The sequence below is a fragment of the Dipodomys merriami genome, unplaced genomic scaffold, assembly GCF_024711535.1.
Source record: "Dipodomys merriami isolate MVZ:Mamm:240054 unplaced genomic scaffold, mDipMer1.0.p SCAF_15, whole genome shotgun sequence".
In the NCBI taxonomy this organism is placed as follows: domain Eukaryota; kingdom Metazoa; phylum Chordata; class Mammalia; order Rodentia; family Heteromyidae; genus Dipodomys; species Dipodomys merriami.
Window position 1 is genome coordinate 2,212,678 of NW_027202826.1, and position 17,953 is coordinate 2,230,630.

The 17,953-nt window shown below is 42.2% G+C and overlaps 1 long non-coding RNA gene across 4 annotated transcripts; it reads left to right on the forward strand.

Annotated features, from left to right (window-relative positions):
- Positions 1-412: 412 nt before the first annotated feature.
- LOC138826751 (uncharacterized) lies at positions 413-10,797 on the forward strand. Of its 4 annotated transcripts, none has more exons than XR_011371830.1 (4): positions 413-514; positions 6,768-6,957; positions 7,656-7,817; positions 9,937-10,797. It is a non-coding gene; the product is annotated as an uncharacterized lncRNA (long non-coding RNA). The 4 variants fall into 4 exon arrangements; XR_011371832.1 differs by having other exon boundaries at positions 7,656-7,701; XR_011371833.1 differs by having other exon boundaries at positions 6,904-6,957.
- The last annotated feature ends 7,156 nt before the right edge of the window (positions 10,798-17,953 follow it).

Genomic DNA, 17,953 nt, shown 5'->3' on the forward strand with positions numbered 1-17,953 from the left:
GAACATGTGATCAGCATACAATCAGACACACGCACAATTAAGGTATGTTTAATTCTATGATCATGCTCATTTCTTCTCAACACTAAAGAAAAAATAAAATAAAATGCTAAATAACTAAATACTGTGAGAATACAAGCATGCTATTAGATGGCAGGATCCTAAAGTGCTCTGAGCCATGTGTCTTCCGTGAAAGTGGTCATATCGTGTTGGATTATTCTTGTATATTATATTAACTCTGATATCCAAATGCCAATTCTCAGCTGGCAATGGTCTTTCCTCACTGTGAAAAAAAATGTCATTTTCACAAATTCTCCTTTTACTATTAATGCTGTCTGGATGGCTTGGTGTTGCTCATGACGTCTGAGTTAATAATAGTCATTGTTACCACGGCAATCTCTGTGATGCAGAGAATACCAGATGGAAAATGACCGCCCTTAACATCGCAGAACTGGGAAAATATACAAAATTGATTCATCATATGTAATTATGGGGCAGCAAATCAATAACTTCAAAGGTAAGACCATTTCCCTCCACACTGGAAATGTCGCCGCAGCTAATAATAACATTCTAACCCGAACTGATTCTGGAGGCCAGAGCTGTCTGGCAGGCTCACCTGCAAGTGCTCACTCCCCACTCACCCTTCCCTCGGCCCCTGGATCCTGCCCCCCTCCCTCCCAAGAGCCTCTGCTCCCTGTTTCCCAAGGAAAGCGGCCACATCCCAGCTCATGAGCCTGGGCTCATGTCCCCACCATCACCTGCTCCAAAGTCTCCCCAGCCCTCCTGGAGCTCTTCCCAGACAGCAGCCAGTGGAATACCCCCAGCCGCCGTCCTCCTCCTCCTCCCTCCCTTCTTCCTGCTCTTCATGCCACCATCACTAGCTGGCATGTTTTTCCAGTGTGACATATCGGTGACCACCAGGACGCTGCATGCTTCATTAGAACTTGGATTTTTTTTCCAATTTCATTTATTATGATTCCCCCTGGCCCAGAGGATTTCCTTAGCAAAGTACACATACCTAGTACATTTTTAAATAAGTGTGAGTCGTACTCATCGTTGGCCTGCCTGCTTAACTGACTGAGAGGCAAGTACAAGAACGTGACTCGAGAAGAAGAGGAGAGGAGGTCTTCAGCCAACGGGACAGACAGAAGGCAGACACACAGGAGGGGGCAGGGGACTCCCATGGGTGTACAGGGAAGGTTTTGTTGATAAGAACAAAGCCCTTCAGGTCTGCACAGTTTCAACTCCGACTTTTCAACTGAGTACGGAGAAGTAAATGGAAGAGTCAAACCATGGTGGCGATTCATTCATGAAAATACACCTTGCCGGCCTGGAGTCATGTTCAGAGAGCAAACGTTACTGACTTCTCTAGCAGAGAATTTCAGGAATAAAACTAAGTCTATATTTCCAAGATAATGTCTGTGTCGACTCTAAGAGCAACTATCATCCTTCCTCTGGGACAGCAGACTTTTTCAACTTTCCATATACTTCATTCTAGCTCTACACAGGGTCTTAGCCTCAAGAAAAACAGGCTTTAAGAACAAGAACGTCGGCCAAGAGCAGCAGATGAACTATGGAACAGATCTTGTCAACATGCATTTGTAGTTTTAATAGAATATTTCATGTTTATTTTTTAACCGTACGAGAATTTGAACTCAGACCCCGAAGCTCACTAAGTAGGTTTCCCCTGCCATTTTAATAAAACAGAATGCCCTGGGTTTTAACCTGGCTCCTCTGTCACCATCACACATCGTAGCCTGAGACTTTAATACAATGGGTAGTGTGTGTTTGAGATCCAGCAACTTTAGCAAAGCTCTATTTATATATGCAAATTGTGTAGAAAGGCTACTTGCATAGCGTTTGGGGAAGGAGATTTAGAAAGTGTTATGTTCTAAAGATCGTTTGAATATAAGATGATGGAGCAATTATCCGTGGAGTCTTAAAACATCAGACGGGAAAACATCACCTTGCCTGGAAACAGTAGAGAGACGAGTAGTCTGTGATGAATTTTTTTATTATTTTTAGTAGAGAAGAAATTGCCTGTCAGGATTTGATTACCTGTCCTAGCCTACATAAATAGCTAACACACACAAACACACACACACACACACACACACACACACACACACACAGCCATGAAAAAGCTACCTATTAGCCAAAGAAGTGTCTAAATTTGATTTGCGTATGATGTTGGAATACAACTTAAAATTAGAATCTCAGAGAATCTTGACATATTTTTTTAGATTCAAAGATTACACGGAAGGAGACAACTCAAAAGAAATTCCTGTTGTATCCATTAACAGCTGAGCACTAGACTTGAAAGAGAAAAACAAGTGGAATTTTATTCTCAGGCTATTTTGTCTTTGAAACAATTTAGAAACAAAAAGTGGAGATCATTTCCATTCTATGTACCGTGTCCCATCTAGATAAATCAGAGAAGACGAAGCGGACAACACCAAGGGAAGGAGACAGTTAGCGAGAGAACTCACCCAAAGTTGCAGAAGCAGTTCCTCCTTTCATATATTTTTGGCATTTTTTGAAATCTACCTCACATCATTGTGGAAGGAGGTTGCGTTTTGACGCCCGTCTGTGCACACAATGTGCTTTGATCAAACTTGCTCTCCCACTGTGTGGTCTGGTAATCACTTGCTCTTCTCTCTCTCCCTCCCTCCCTCCCTCTCTCTTTCTCTCTCTCCACACTGGGTCTTTGGCCATGCTCGGTGTCAAACTGAGTCACCTCAATAGCATTTTATGTCTGAATCTTTCTGTCCCCGTGAAACATGCGGACATGCAGAACGCGCCTGAGGCCTGTGAATCTGAGGAGGAGAGAGAACACACAATGATGTTGATGGCCCTTTTCCCAAACGCTCCCCACTTAGCACTTCTTGTGAACTTGTTCCCCTTCTTCTCTTTCTGAAATTCATTGGTTTTCTATTTTTGTTGTTGATGATGTATCTTTTTTCTTTCTGTGTGATTGTGTATAACTGAGAAACTAGCTTGGACATACTAAAAATGTTATTCAGGTCTGTCTGACTTCTTCAAGAGCTGGGAAAATGCACACATTCATTAAATCCTAGAGCTCTTCATACCCACGGTATTAGCAAAGCTTTACTCTACTGTTAAGGGAAATTTGAGAATAGCAGTCTTCCTGGGAGCAGAGGCTAAAGTCTTGCCTTTAATGTGAATGCATTTGCTTACTGTCAAGCCATGTGCATGGACACACAGTGCTATTTTATATAAATATGGTATAATGTTAACTATAGAAATTGTCTGGCAAACATAAAACTAGGATAGTTTTACACAATCATTACTTCAGCAAGTCAACAGTTCAGTGCTTCAGGTACATCATATTTTATATTTTAAAATATATTTGGAAGTATTCTATATTTCTAAGATTGATTGTGTTCCATGACCGAGCAGCAGGGAACATATTGGTGAGGAAGAAGGAGAAATTAAGATTTGGGTTCAATTGCAAGCATGCTAAATTTGAGTTACTTATATAAAATTCCAAACAGAATTTTCAAGCACACACACACACACACACACACACACACACACACACACATACACACACTCATCAAACTAATTGGAGACACCTAGGTTTAAAGAAGTCAAACTTAATGAGGTCTTGTGAACACAGAGGTGACAGTTAATGTCACCCAAGAGAATCACCACAGAGAGGAGAGAGAGGGAGATGGTAGCTGGACTGCTCAAAAGGTTAGAGGTCACGTTGCAGGAAGCAGCTCCAGGTCCTGAGGATGTGTTAGTGCGAGGGTCACAGGCCTGTGAAGGCAGCAGAGTCCTTCAGAAGGGAGCTCTGACCAAGGCTCCAATCAGGCACCAGCCAGAGAAGGGACAGCGGTTACAGGAGTCCACCCCAAGGAACTTGGGATAACCCGGCCAGACACAACGTCGGACAAAGAAGACCGTTCAACAGGGCAGCGGACAGAAGCCAGGGAAGATGAAGGCAGCACTTCAGGAAGGGAGGAGGAGAATGGGGCTGTTTGTACTTAAAATCTATAATGTTTCTCCTTCTGTGACAACTCCTAGGAGTTGTTTTCTGGACATCATATTCTGTAATATTTTCTAATATATCCGGTTATGTTCTTGTGCTTTCTTTTTACTTTGTGGAACTCACTTCATCTTTTTTTTTCCCCAGAAAGTAAATGCATTCTTTGTAAAAACAAATACACTTGTTTTCCGTGTGCTTTATATTAAATGCATCATTCAAAGTCAAATTGGCTGTGGTCTCCCAGCCACTAAGTTTTATAACTGCAGGCTAACTAAGTGTATGAATCTTGGGAAAAAATATATCTAACCTTTTCATGTTTCATTTTTCCCCATTTACAATGAACTGCTGGCAAAAGTACTTGCATAAAACACCGATGTAAATATCAAATGTTTGGCTCTCATTCAGTCTTTCACGAATTCGGAATGATACATAAACACAAGGTGGGTTTTTTTTTTTTCCTCCTCCTTCTGCTACTTTTCATTTCTTCTGAGCCTTTTAAATACTTATTTTGAAAGAAGAGTTTTCTATTCAAAACTTTTCAAAAATCAATTACACGAGTGAGATTTCAATTTCTGAGTCAACTCTGCCATTGTAAAGGAGATTCATTTGGAAATAAGCTTGACATTCGGGTCTCACGGTGTCGTTTCCACGGCTGCCTACCACAGGGAGGTAATCCTCACGAAAACACTATTTCCTCCCACAGAAGGGAAGAAAGGAACTGAGACAGGGTTGCGGGCTGCTACCATTGAATTGCATGGAAGCTGGCAGCACTTCTAACACCTTCCCAGCTTCAATTTCCTAACATCTGCAGGCATCAATCTGGAAAGGGTAAACATTTTAACGGTCCAGCCCTGCCCACGTATGCATTACCATTTCCAGTATTATCCCTCATTTCTACCTGGAAAGAGAAACTGAGAGGTGACAGATGGATGTGAACGGAACGGAGGGAGAAGCCATTAGCATTCATTTCAGACCCAGCCGCCTCCCGACTTCCCTGTCCCTGCCGGCCCTGCTGAGGTCTCCCTTACTGCTTTGCAAGGTTTGCTGGTCAGGAACAGCATTTTAAAATGCACTGGGGCGCGCTGGGCCGGGCAACACAACTAAGACTCAATGGCATCGCTGCCGCCTGTCTCTCTACTCCACATGCTCTTTCATTCTGATTGAATGAAGATCTAAGCTGAGCCTTCTCTGAAGACTAAATTGTACTAAAGACACAAACAAACACAAAACCACAATCCAAAAGCAAACTCCTAAGCTTGCTTAAGAAAATTTCAGAAAAAGAATTAAATTTTTATTTGCTTTATGTAAATCTGAAATGTGATTGATCCCAACCCTTTTGCTTGAATTTTCTGTCACATATACTCCCAAATATCTAAACATATATATGTATGTATATAATATACATCTACTGTTATGTAAGATATATATCCAGAAGTATCTTATTTGGAGGACATTTTACTGTATAAAGGAGATGTATGAATGAAATTATGAGTCTTCATGCAGATGAACTTACTGCTTTCATAAAATGGCTAAAAAAGAGGGAACTCCTTATTTATTTATTGACTTTTTTTCTTTTTCTTTTTTCTTATTTTTTTTTTTGGTCAGTTGTGAGGCTTAAACTCTGGGCCTGGGTGCTGTCCCTGAGCTCTTCAGCTGTGGCTCTACAATTTGAGTCACAGCACCACTGTGGATAAGAGTCTCACGACTTTCCTGCCTGGGCTGGCTTTGAACCGTGATCCTCAGATCTCAGCCTACTGAGTAGCAAGGATTACAGGCGTGAGCCACCAGCGCCCAGCTTTTATTGCTTGCTTCTAACTGCATTTTCAAGCAGATCACATTTTACTGTGTGTGGATGGTGGTTTGGCGCTGTGCTGAAGTAGGCATTCTCCTTTAGCTGGAAATTTGAGGTGAAAGGCAAACGATTATATCAAATGCAGCCTACAGGCTCAGATGTCAGATTAGTAGGACTGTTCACATTGTTCTCTGAATGATATTCCTTTGCCATGTTTATTATTTACTTAAATATTTTAAAGATTATGTTTTGCCAGTACAAGGATTTGAACTCAGAGCCGTGTGTATTCTTGGTGGGGCTCTACCACTTGAGCCATGTTCCTAGAACTTTTTGGAATTTGAGAAGAAGACAATGTGCATGATCAATAATTATAGTAAGGAAATATCTCAGAAGGACTTATTGTATATTCTTCCCATTCAAAATGCAGTATTAGATAAGACTTTTAGAGATATGCTTCTTTGATCTGCCTTTCAACTTCTAAAAAATGTTTATTCTGTTTTTATAAAATGGCTAAAACAATTGTTGGGTGGAGATGATTCTACTATTAATGACTACTAGCAATGAAAAAAATTGACTAGTTGGGAAATCTCTAATTTTACAGATCTGAAGACATGTAACTAATTTTGTAATAGACTACATAGTGAGTATTTGCTAAGTATATTTAAACATTTCTGTTTAAGTGCTAATATATTCATGATGTCCTGAAAGTTGAGGTACAGAGAAAATAGTGTAGAAGGTGATCAGCTCCACATTTCAAGGTGTGGTGTGACAGTCTGCCAGGGTATGAGCACTCAGAGTTGATCCCACTTGGAATTTTCTGTGAAGTCATCTACAGAACTGGGTCCTGGACTATAATAAACTTGCTCTAGTTCTGTTTCCACACATCTCAAGCTCTGATTCATGAAACACCCATTTGTAAACAGCTTTTGCTTTGGACTTATGTTCATTGTTATTTTACCTCAACAGAAAAAGTTAAAAAAAAATAATACAGGAGAGAGATTCCCTCCGCCCTTCTAGAAACAACCAGGACAGTGATGGAAAGAAGAACCTATAAAGGCACAGCTGATTTCTGATGAGAGGAAACTTTTTTCTTTTTATCTAGCTCTGGGAATCAAGGACAGACAAAATCGGAATACGCAAACTCAGTACCGGCCAGGTGTGTGGAAGCTGTCAGTCATCTGTATGTGGAGATTGACTGGTAGAATTACAACAGTGCCACTTATTCCATGTGTGTGTGAATAAAATATGAAACAAGGCCAATAAATTCTGTCCCAAATAAAGATGTGGTCAGGCTAAAAATGGAGCACCCCTCCCACAGTATCTTATTTTAAGTCTCTTATAAAAATGCATGTTTCATTCAATACATGCTTTCACTTAGATTATGTCAATATTCAGGACTTACAGTAGCTGACTTATTATATATTATTAAAAATATTCCACTCTTCCACAGCTATGTTTAAGTTATTTCCAAATCTGAGTCAACTGAATTTTATTTATTTGTTTAATATTTTTAAAATTTATTCACTAAATCTTATTTAATTTTTCATTTTTTTGCAAAGTCTAAGCAATGCTATCTCTTCTACCTAAGATACCATTAAGTTACCCAAAATCTACTTGTAAATAAACACACAGTCTCTTTGATTAAATGGCTTTACACTATCTATGGCCAAACAGTAATTCCCAAATCTGTTACTGCAGATTTGATGATATAAGGGGGAAAAAATGTTTGGGTAGCAAAGAAACTGCTATCTTAACAGAGCTCATTAATTATGGAACTAAAATCCTCAAATGCTTCTGGAAGCTTATAAAGCTTCTCTTCTCTTGTTTTTGTTGTTATTGTTTTGTTCGTTTTAGCTTCGGCTTGACTGGAAACTCTGCCCCACAGGAAGAAGACAGAAAGGTAACCGCCCAGTCAGGCAAGGACCAACTCAAACAACTCAATTAAACATCTTGAGGAAGTTTGAAGTAATCTTCTTCCCATTTCACTAGATTACAAGTAATTTAAAAACATGAAATGTAAGCCATTGGGTTCTATCTACCTATGCAGACATGCAATCTGTCTCTCCATAAATATGTAATGAGTCAAAGAGAACCTATAAAATGAATTGTGAAATGTTTTCATTTCTATAGTGTTTTGTTTTGTTTTGTTTTATAACTGTAGCTGTATATTTGGAAGATTTTCAACAATGAGATGTACAAGACATTATGTCAAAAAAATGAACTTTACAACTTTAGCAGGGGTGGGAAGGGATGGGAAGGGGAAACAAAGGAGGAGGCTTGATAAGAAGTGTACTCGTTATCTTGCCCATGTAAATGCAACCCCTCTGTACAGTATTTTCACAATAAAAAAAATAATAATCCTGGAAATTGTACTGCATATGTGATACTCCTGGAGTCTAGGAAACCCAACTAGGCCTGGACCAGTATTTGGGTCCTTGAAATTTTATTATAAGATTAGAAGTATATAGGGGAAGGGAAAAAACAAAATGCTTAAATAGAGATACAGGTTGACCCATTGTCACAATGAGATGTACAGGACACTATGTTGAAAATGAACTTTACAATTTAGGTGGGGAATTGGGGGTATTGTAGTTGTAGAGTTGGGAGGGCAGGGAGAGTAGGGGAAAAACAAAAGAGAAGGCAACAATGCTTGATAGGAAATGTACTCATTACCTTACTCACGTAACTGTAACCCCTCTGTACAGTATTTTCACAATAAAAAAGTATTAAAAAAAAAAACAAAATATAGGTGGTAGTTGATAAGAAAACAGAATATGTCCTGTATCGTATCTACCTTCCTCAGCGGAGGTAAAGCCAGGGATCTCCCCACACCTCCCTTTGGTAATGTATTGTCAACTGCCTTTCTAGGCAACTAACTTACTACAGAAGGGCTGAGCTTAAAATCACAGAAATCTATTTTGCTTGAGGTTCTGGAGTTCTGACTCTGAGCTCACGGTTTTGTATCTGTGATGTCTCTGAGCGCACTCCGTGGCTTCCTCCTGGCCGTGGCTGTGTTTCCCATCTACCTTTACCTCTGTCTCAATTTACTGTTCAGTCCTGTGTGGCTCAGGGCCCTCCCACATTAGTTCCTCTTAGATCTATTTCCTCTCTAATCCCCATGCTAGTACAGTCCCTTTCTGTGGTAGGGATCAAGACTTAAACACATGAATTTGGTGTGGGATGGCAAACAGCAAGTAGATAAAGGAAATGCATAAAGGAAATTCACAGATAGCTGGCTCATGGGACAAAGTATTTTCAAGGCAAGCAAATAACTCACAGGATAGTATGTCCATTAAAAAAAAATAGCTCCTTGAACTGGAGGTTTGGCTTAGTGGTAGAGTGCTTGCCTCCCATGCATGAAGCCCTGGGTTCGATTCCTCAGTATCACATACACAGAAAAAGCTGGAAGTGGCGCTGTGGCTCAAGTGGTAGAGTGCTAGCCTTGAACAAAAGAAACTCAGGGACAGCACCTAGGCCCTGAGTTCAAGCCCCAGAACTGGCAAAAAATAAAAAGTAGTTCCTTCAAATAATGTTGTAAATAAAAAAAGGGGGAAATCCAGGATGAGTTCATAGAAAAACGTAAGCAGGTTAAATGGAGAGGACAGAGGTGGTGGAGTCACAGGCTGGGGACCCAGGGAGGGTTATCAGGTGAGAGAAGAGCCCTGGGGGTTGGCCATGTCCCTGGGGGGGAGGTGCGGGGGGGGGTGGACACGGGACATGGCTGTAATGACAGCATCTGACACGAGCCAGCGTCAAGCACAGAATGTGAGGAATTTCAGAACAGGACCAGGAGATGCTTCTATGTGAGCTCATGTTGCTACTGATGTGAGTGAGAATCACTAGGTCCTGTAAAATGATAAAGACTCAACTGGTCACAGCTCTGACTTCGAACCTCAGCATGGTAGCATTGCAAATCAGGTAAAAGTGTTGATATAGACACATAATAAATTGCATATAAAATATATACTATGTTGAGCAAGCGACCTCTACCTCACACCTGTGAGCAGTCTCCACGGACCTCATACACTTGGGTGAGGCTGGATATTAGGATTTTTTTCTGACATTTTTAGACTCAGTAGAACAAGAGCAGGTTGTGACAGAGAAAACCTCACTCCTTCTTGCCTTCCATCTGCAGGTTCTATGTCCTGTCACTAGTGCAATACACACATTGCAGCCCCACGGTGAACACTGACCGGCTTCGTGTAATAACCAACAATGGGGTTGCCAGGGGAGAAGGAACCCCATCATCCTGCCGGTGTCCCGACATCAAACCACTCATTGTCCCCCGGGCTCCGTTGTTCCTGAGCTGCTTTCCAGTCTCGTGGATTTGCACCCAGAGCTGCCACCGGTGGCCATTTTCTAGATCACCTCTCCATCTGCCTGGTTCTAGTCCCCCAGAGAACTGCATCTGCTTGCCGAGGGGACCTTCCTTCTGCCCCGCTGTCACCGGAGAGAGCTGGCCTCCAAGGCTCTCCTGCTCAGCAGCCACCTGAATGTCCTCCCTGGCCACCACACTTGGCATTAGCAAAAGGGCACCAGAGATTCAGTATCCTGGGCCCCACTCAGAGCCCTCGTCTTGGCAAGAAACCTAAAGTTTGGGAAGCTCTGGGGAGAACTGTGCTTCTAGACAGTTCTGCAGCAGCTCCTGGAGTGGCAGTTAACCTTAGACACCCACCAAATAAGGTACCGTGTTCCAAACTCTGGCACCTCAAACACTGGAGACTATTACCGCATGCATTTCATGATCCTCTTCTGAGGTCAAACGTGTTTAAGTTCCTTCATCAATGTCTGGAATACAAGGATCTCCAGACATCAATCTTCAGCCGTTTGCTTTCCGGGTATCTGGTCACTCTACATCACACAAGGTGGAGCAGCTATGCTGTAAAATACCTACAGAAAATGTCGGGCACTGACAAAAACTGAGAGGCAGGTGCAGAAGGAGGGAGGAGCTCATGTCTTAATAAAGTAGAGAAAATCAATTCCAGTTTTCCATTTTTCAGAGAAATGCTTTCCTCAAAATACAGATGATGAATGTTGACCTCTTAAAGTCACCAAGGTGGAAAGTGTAACAGAAATTATTAATTCAGCAATATGATTAAGTAGCTCTCTGTCCATGATCGTAGTCAGGGGCTCTTCTAGACTTTACATACAGGAGTGAAAAATGAGGAGGTAAGTGAAATCAAATGCAAATATCACCAGATTCTGGAACATTCCTCACTACATATTTTTTAAATTCAATTTACAGAGATGTACACAGTTCAATTTTAAAATATTAGCTCTGTGATGAAAATTTTCTCATAAAATAATAGTGTTGGAAATCTTGAAATTGTATTTACACATTTAAATATGTTTGAATATATTGCAAAACAATCTCCTGAATACCTTAAGATGAATGTTAAAAATAGTTGTATCTGAAGGTTTTCACTGTAGCATCTTCTGCATAAACTACTGATAGGTTACAGGCAACCAGTAGTAAATATTCTTGATTTCAAACTTGCTGTCTTTCTGTCAAATATTGATTATATTTTTAAATGAAAAACCTTTGGGCATTGGATTTGAATTGCATCATTAAAAGATGTTAATATTTATGGGTTCTTCACACAAACACACACACACACTCACACACACACAATAACTGATTGAGTCCATCACTGACCATCAACCAGTAAAGAGCAGAGAAAGAAGAACTTTGCACACTTGCCGTCAGGTAAAGGAAATGGTAATCAATTAAAACAATACAACACTGGAAGAACATTAGTGATCCCCATGTTAAGTCTTGGCAGGTCACTTAGAAAGAAAAGTATATGACATAAATTTTGAAATACTAACTTTTGACTTAGTGTGCCCATTTTTGAATGCAATTCATATATTTATTACATTAAAGCACAAGATTCTAATTTAAACATTTCAAATTTTCATGTGTAAGAACCATTATTGTTCAGGTTATTATGATGGTCGTAAGTTATCCTTAACATTTAAATCTGCAAAAACAAAAATTCACTCTATAGGATATTGAGTTCTTGACTTGCTTTGAAAGCACTTCATCCGTGTGTACATGCGATGTGTTCTGAATCAGCGATTTCAAAGCTTGTGTCCTGAAACCACTCTAGGACAGGGAGAAGTCAGAGCGATGGATATTCAAACAAAAGTTATGCTTCAAGTAGTATTCCAGTTGTGTGCTCTATTTTTACACTACAACAGTCACCAAGCTATTTCAGAAAGGGGTCAGATAGTAGATTCTCTTAGGTTGTGAAATCTGTGCTTTAAGTACTGCCTATGTGTAATCTCCAACCATGGCTGTGCAGTTAATTTAACACACACATACGTTGTATGCACACACTACACATTATGCACTATATACATGAATGGCATGATGACCTCTTTCAATAGAATAGACAGATAACTTTATTTTTGCTTTGGCCCCTACATGAAAGTTGGTATGAAAGCTGAATTGTGCCAATAAGTGCTTGAAATTTTAAACACCTAAAGTCGTCATGTAAACATAGGTGCATAAACACTGAATCAAATGGAATGTAAATTACCTTTAATTGAACTGGCTCCAAGATGTAGATTTCTCTTCCAACCTGTAAAATTAACGTTACAAAAGGCTTTCTATTCTTGCTCATGTAGGAACAAGGAAATTTTTTTTAAAAAGAAAGAAAGCTGCAAAGATTCATTATAACAAGATGCACTGATATTATTTTTCTCTTCCCTATTCACTGGAGTCTATAATAGAAACATTGTAATTATTTTTATGTACAGAGGAACTGAAAATTTTTAATGCAGACTTTGCTCCTTATGATTGCCGAAATTCTTACCTTTTGTTTGTGCTTGATAGTGACAAAAGGCTCTAGCCAGCTATAATAAAAATCTTAACCTAAAAACGTTGGACAGAAAATTGAATGTTTATGCCTTACCTTCATTTATAGACTAGCTGGCACTTGACCATTTTAAAGATAAGTGTATCTATCACTTGTATCTAAGAATATATTTAGTAATTTCATTTAAGAATACATACTCAAGATTAGACAAATTTGCCTTTTTTTTCTCCCAGGTTTCATGTCTATGTAGCCGGTGACTATAATTCACTATTTCCATCTATGAGATTCTAGATGGAAATAGTGATTTTTGTGAAGCTAATTTTCTGAGACTCCCCACTTGTCCTTAGCTTACTGCTTAGCTCTCTCCTTTACTTGTTCTTTAAGTGCGTCTCACACTACCACCTTCCGAAGCTGACCACATGGACGTGAGCAGACAGCACAGGTGGTTGGGAAGCGAGCAGCACCTGTTGACAGAGCTGCTTAAACCTCTTGCCTGATCGAAGAATAATGCGGACAGCGGAAACCCGACCCACTTCCAGCCCCTCTGTGAACTTCTCCTCCCCAATGTGGGCTTTAGAACTACAAACCGAACTTGAGAAACACACCTACAAGCCAGTCAGCAGACTGGGGAGTGTCTAAATTGGAACTCGGTAAAGTAGTCAACTGAAATGCGTCCACAGATCTCCCTTAGTCGACGTGTGAAGTCTAGGATGTTTTGTGGAAAAAGCAATTCAGAAAAATGAAAGGGCAGAATTCAAATATCGTAAGTTCTCATTTGTTTAACACACATGATGTAAAAAGAAGAGAAATGACAGCAAAATCTCAGTGATGAGCTAGACAAATAGAGGGGGAAAATAACAAATGGAGAAGGTACAGTCATTCCTTCAAGAAAGGAAAATACATCCAAGAAAAATAATAATCTGACTGTGCAATTGACAGATATTATTCCGGGTGAGATTTTTATGAGAGATGGAACAAACACTGTCAGAAGTTTGGAAAAGAGAACCTTGAGGCGCCTCACCCAGAGAAAGCATGCTAATGTGAAATGTTATTTACTCATGGTCAACTAGGAATTTAGAGACCGTGAATAACATTTACAGCTACGAAGGGTAAAGTGCTGTCCCCGGGGTTCCTCGTCCGCACAGGGTGTCATCTGACAAGGCCGGAAGGTCACTCTGTCCCTGCAGACAAACACATCTATGGCCCCAGCTACTGGAGGAGAGAACCACACGACACTGACACCGACATAGTGAGCAAACAGCTTCTGTCTGCTCATAATGATCATGCATGAATAAGCAAGTCCACATTAGTAAACACTGTGGACTCTAGAGGAGCCTGCAGGAGACAACTCAATGGAGAGGGAGAATCCTCTCAGTAATTATCTATAACTACAGTAATGAGTAATTAGGTCCCAATGAATAAAGAGCGCGCGCTATCATTCCTGAGTCACTATTCTTCCATGAGAAAGAACTTGCTATGCACAAAAATAATAACAGCTATAGCAAAGTGAGATTGTAACTTAGAAAAGTTTAGAAAACTTTGATTTAGTCATGGCTATGAAAAGGGAGTTTATTAGAAACAGAAGCAGTGAGGAAGGCATAAGGTAGACAGACAGACAAGATTACATATAGATACTATACACTCGATCCCTTCCCCCTCTCTTTCTCTTCCTCTCTCCTCCTCTCTCTCTTTCATTCTCTCTCCACATATGCACAAACACACACAAAATGTGTTCTGTTTACATTTGTAACAAGGAAACCTTTTGCATTTTAGCTGAAGTTTCTATGATTTTTATCTCTATGATAATTTAGATAATAATACAAGACACCATCAGAATGTCATTTCAGCCGGGCACTGTGGTCAAGCCAGTTATGGTAGCTACTTGGGAGGTGAGGATCAGAGGATGACACTCCAAGGCCAGCTGGGAGAAAAGAGAAGTGTGCCTCAGTCCCCCCAACCCATGCCAGTCCTTGTCACCTGCAGAAGGCCTGGAAAGCACAAACAGGAGGATGGTGGCTCAGGCTGAACCGAAAGCGAGGCTCTCTGCCTCCAACAACAATCGCAGCAGGCGTGGATCCAAGCAGAGCACTTGCTTAGCAAGCTCGAGGTCAGAGCTTAGGAGTGACCTAGCAAAGGGGAGCCAGAGACAACGAGAAGAGGAGCCATGAACAGTAACAGTGCCAGAAGTTTAGATTTGAGGGGTACTTTTATTTCTATCTGAAAAACAATTCAAATGAATTTCTGTCTTTGTAACCTGAAGAATCTGACTGAAGCCACGGCGTTTAACCCCTTGTCTGCAAGAGGCCTGTCCTGTGACATGCAGTCCGAAGTGCTCGGGACGGACCAAGGAGGGCAGACGTGCTGTCAGGCGTGGCAAATGTGTGCACGAAGATTCGAGAACGATGTTACAGTGCAGGATGGACGGCCAACGTCTGAACGAGAGAGCAGGCCTCCTGTTAAAACCATCGCAGGGCTCCTGAGCTGAGATGGCTTTGAACCGCGCCCTCCATGTGAGTGGTGTTTACGCGAGGGCCAGGTGTGAGTGGAAGGCATGCTAGACTAAGCAGACCTGCTGAGGGCCGGGGAGGGAGGGAGAAGGTCACTTCCTCACACCTATAAATAATGGAAAGTGAAGGAGGAACGGGAGGCAGAAGGGGAGAAGACTAGAAATGAGACAGGCCGCAAATTACACTCAACCTTTCCCTGAGTGCCAAGCGAGGTCCCGGGAAGATTTAAAGCTGGATCTTACAATAAATTTTAAATTTTGGAGGAACACTCTAGAAGTACTTCAGAGGGTCTGAAGTGGATAAGAGACAAGTGGAGAGGCGGATGAACGCTGTTTGAAACCTCCCGGAAATGAGATAAACGTCTGTGGGAAGCAGGGAAGAGGGTGAGGAGGAGGCGGGAGGGAGCGAGGCCAGGCCCTGGGGCTGGGGCTGGGCAGAGGCCCTCTAGACGCCCCCCGGAGAGCCACAGCTTTCAACCAGCCAGCTGCAAACAGCCAGGTACATCCAGGACCCGGCCAGACTGAAAACCAGAAATACCTTTGGCGTGCATCTTATTAAGGTTAAAGTTATCCTCAGGAAAATGAGCCCCTCTCCGGCCTTTATAGTACTCTCTCTCTTTTTGTTGTTAAAACATCACAGTGTGTTTGTTGCATACATTTTTTTCGGGGGTCGGGGAGGACCCAGTTGCCTGGGTACCTGGCAGCGAGCGTCCTCCACGCGTCTAACCGCTGTTCCTCTCCTTCTCCTTAGGAAGATGAGCTCAAGCTCCAGGCCTCCACTGGGCCTCCCGTTGTCTTTGCACCCCCCTCCTGCCAGAGGCCTCCCTTCTTTTGAGGCTTTTTCTCTCTATTTACCCAGGTCTTCTTTCCCTCTTTTGTTCCAGAAAGCCTGTTCCCAAAGGGTAAATGCAGACAAAGAGGAGGGATTCGTGTGTTAGGTCAGAGTTCAACTCTCTTCATGTATAGCTTACCCAGCGCAACGCTGGGCTGAGGGTGGTGCACAGTGGCGCGGTGGTAGACCACGCTCTACTCAGTTGTTTTTTGTGTGCTGTACTGGGCAGTGTATCGGAATGTGTTGCATGTATGTGGAGAGAGACAGACAGACAGAGACAGAAGGAGAGGAATAAAATGATTGAATCTGAGTGGGATCACAGAGCTACAACTATGCGCAGGAAGAGATGTCACCCATCACAAAAGATGTACTATTTAACAGGACCCTAGAAAATGATGAAAATAGTAAGGTGTATGGATTTCTTTAAGAATCAGGTGACCTATGGTATTTTACATTTAAACCATAGTGAGTTCCACCAGATTTTAACACCTTGACTTCCTGTTCCTTCCTTGTTTATTTTACTTGATATAAACTCGTTTGTCTTATGTGGTTATTATTATTCTGCACCCCTGAAGGTTAAAATCAGGGCTTTGAGCTCACAGACACAATGAGCCACAAGCCAGTCCTTGAGCTTTCGAACGTGATTTCCAGGTAAGAAGCTGTGCATGGGCCTGGGCGGGGGCTGAGCCAGGGTCCTCCGCCGTCGAGTAGCCGGCAGGCTGGGGTGCAGGCCGCAGGGACAGTGCTAATCTCCACTTCCAACTAAACTAAGCAGCACACCGCACCCGCAGTAAACGAGCTGCACATTTCAGTGGTTTCAGTATTCCTGAAATTACATTTATTTGCTCTTTCTGTTATTCCTGTAAGTACACTTCCTGGCTCCTTTTCTCTCGTCCTTCCTTCTCTCTCTGTCTCCTTCCTTTTGTTCTTCCTTTCCTTCAACAATAGCATGGAAAACAATATCACAGTTTTTAGTTTTAAAACACAGCGGGGGAAATGCAATGATCGTCCGCATGTGTAGGAGTGAAAGGGACAACCCAAGGTGATTTTGGTTGTCAACTATCGGGGTACAAAGACCTCTCTGCTCAGCTGTTGGGGACACTCAGGCTTGAAGTGTGGAGTATAAGGGCCCGAAGACAGCTGAGTCCAGGAAGGAGCTCAGGACGAGAGGACGGAAAGAGGCCTGTGCCAGAAGGAAAGAGGCACTAGCCAGGCTAGCCCAAAGGTGAGCCGAAGACGGTAGAGTAAAATGGTGCCAAATGGGGACGTATTTCTCAGATGAGACCTTTCTTATTTTTGTCTTCGGTAAGAACAAGAGCTGAACCGAGAGAGACGCGAGCTGAGCTGATGAGACTCGAGGTCTGAGACGATGACACAACCACGCAGGCCATCCTTTACCGGGCAGAGCTGAGCTCGGTGGACATTTCCCCACGTCAGTCACGTGGGCATGCTTTCTGACCTCCGTTCGTGGCATTCTGATGACTGTGGATGTCCCCAGAATGTTCCACCCCTGCATGTGTGTTGGCAAGTAGACAGCTCACAAATTAGTTACAATTTAATCCTGAAAGATAACTTTCAACACACTCTGAGATTCTCAGATCCTCCCCTCCCCTCCCCTCCCCATTTCTCCCCTCCTCCCCTCCCCCATTTCTCCCCTCCCCTCCCCTCCCACTGCCAGAGTTCTGAGTAGCAGCCATGCTACTTGGACCCCATGATACAGCCTGAACTGTTCAGACAGGCCTTTTCCCCTCAGACCAGGGAGATTCTGCTATGTAAGGACATTAGCAGTGTAATCTACAATGTTTTGGTGATTCATCACACTGTGATAGAGAATCAGGAGGAACCCTTGAGCTCCTGCCCGGCTCATGGGCACACAGATCACAAGCATACATGAGTTTGCTCTCAGACCTGGGCTGAAAGGAAACATTACCACGTCAACAACCACAGTGCCATGTACCCAGGGGCCAGGCATTCTCCAGGCTCGGGCTTCCGG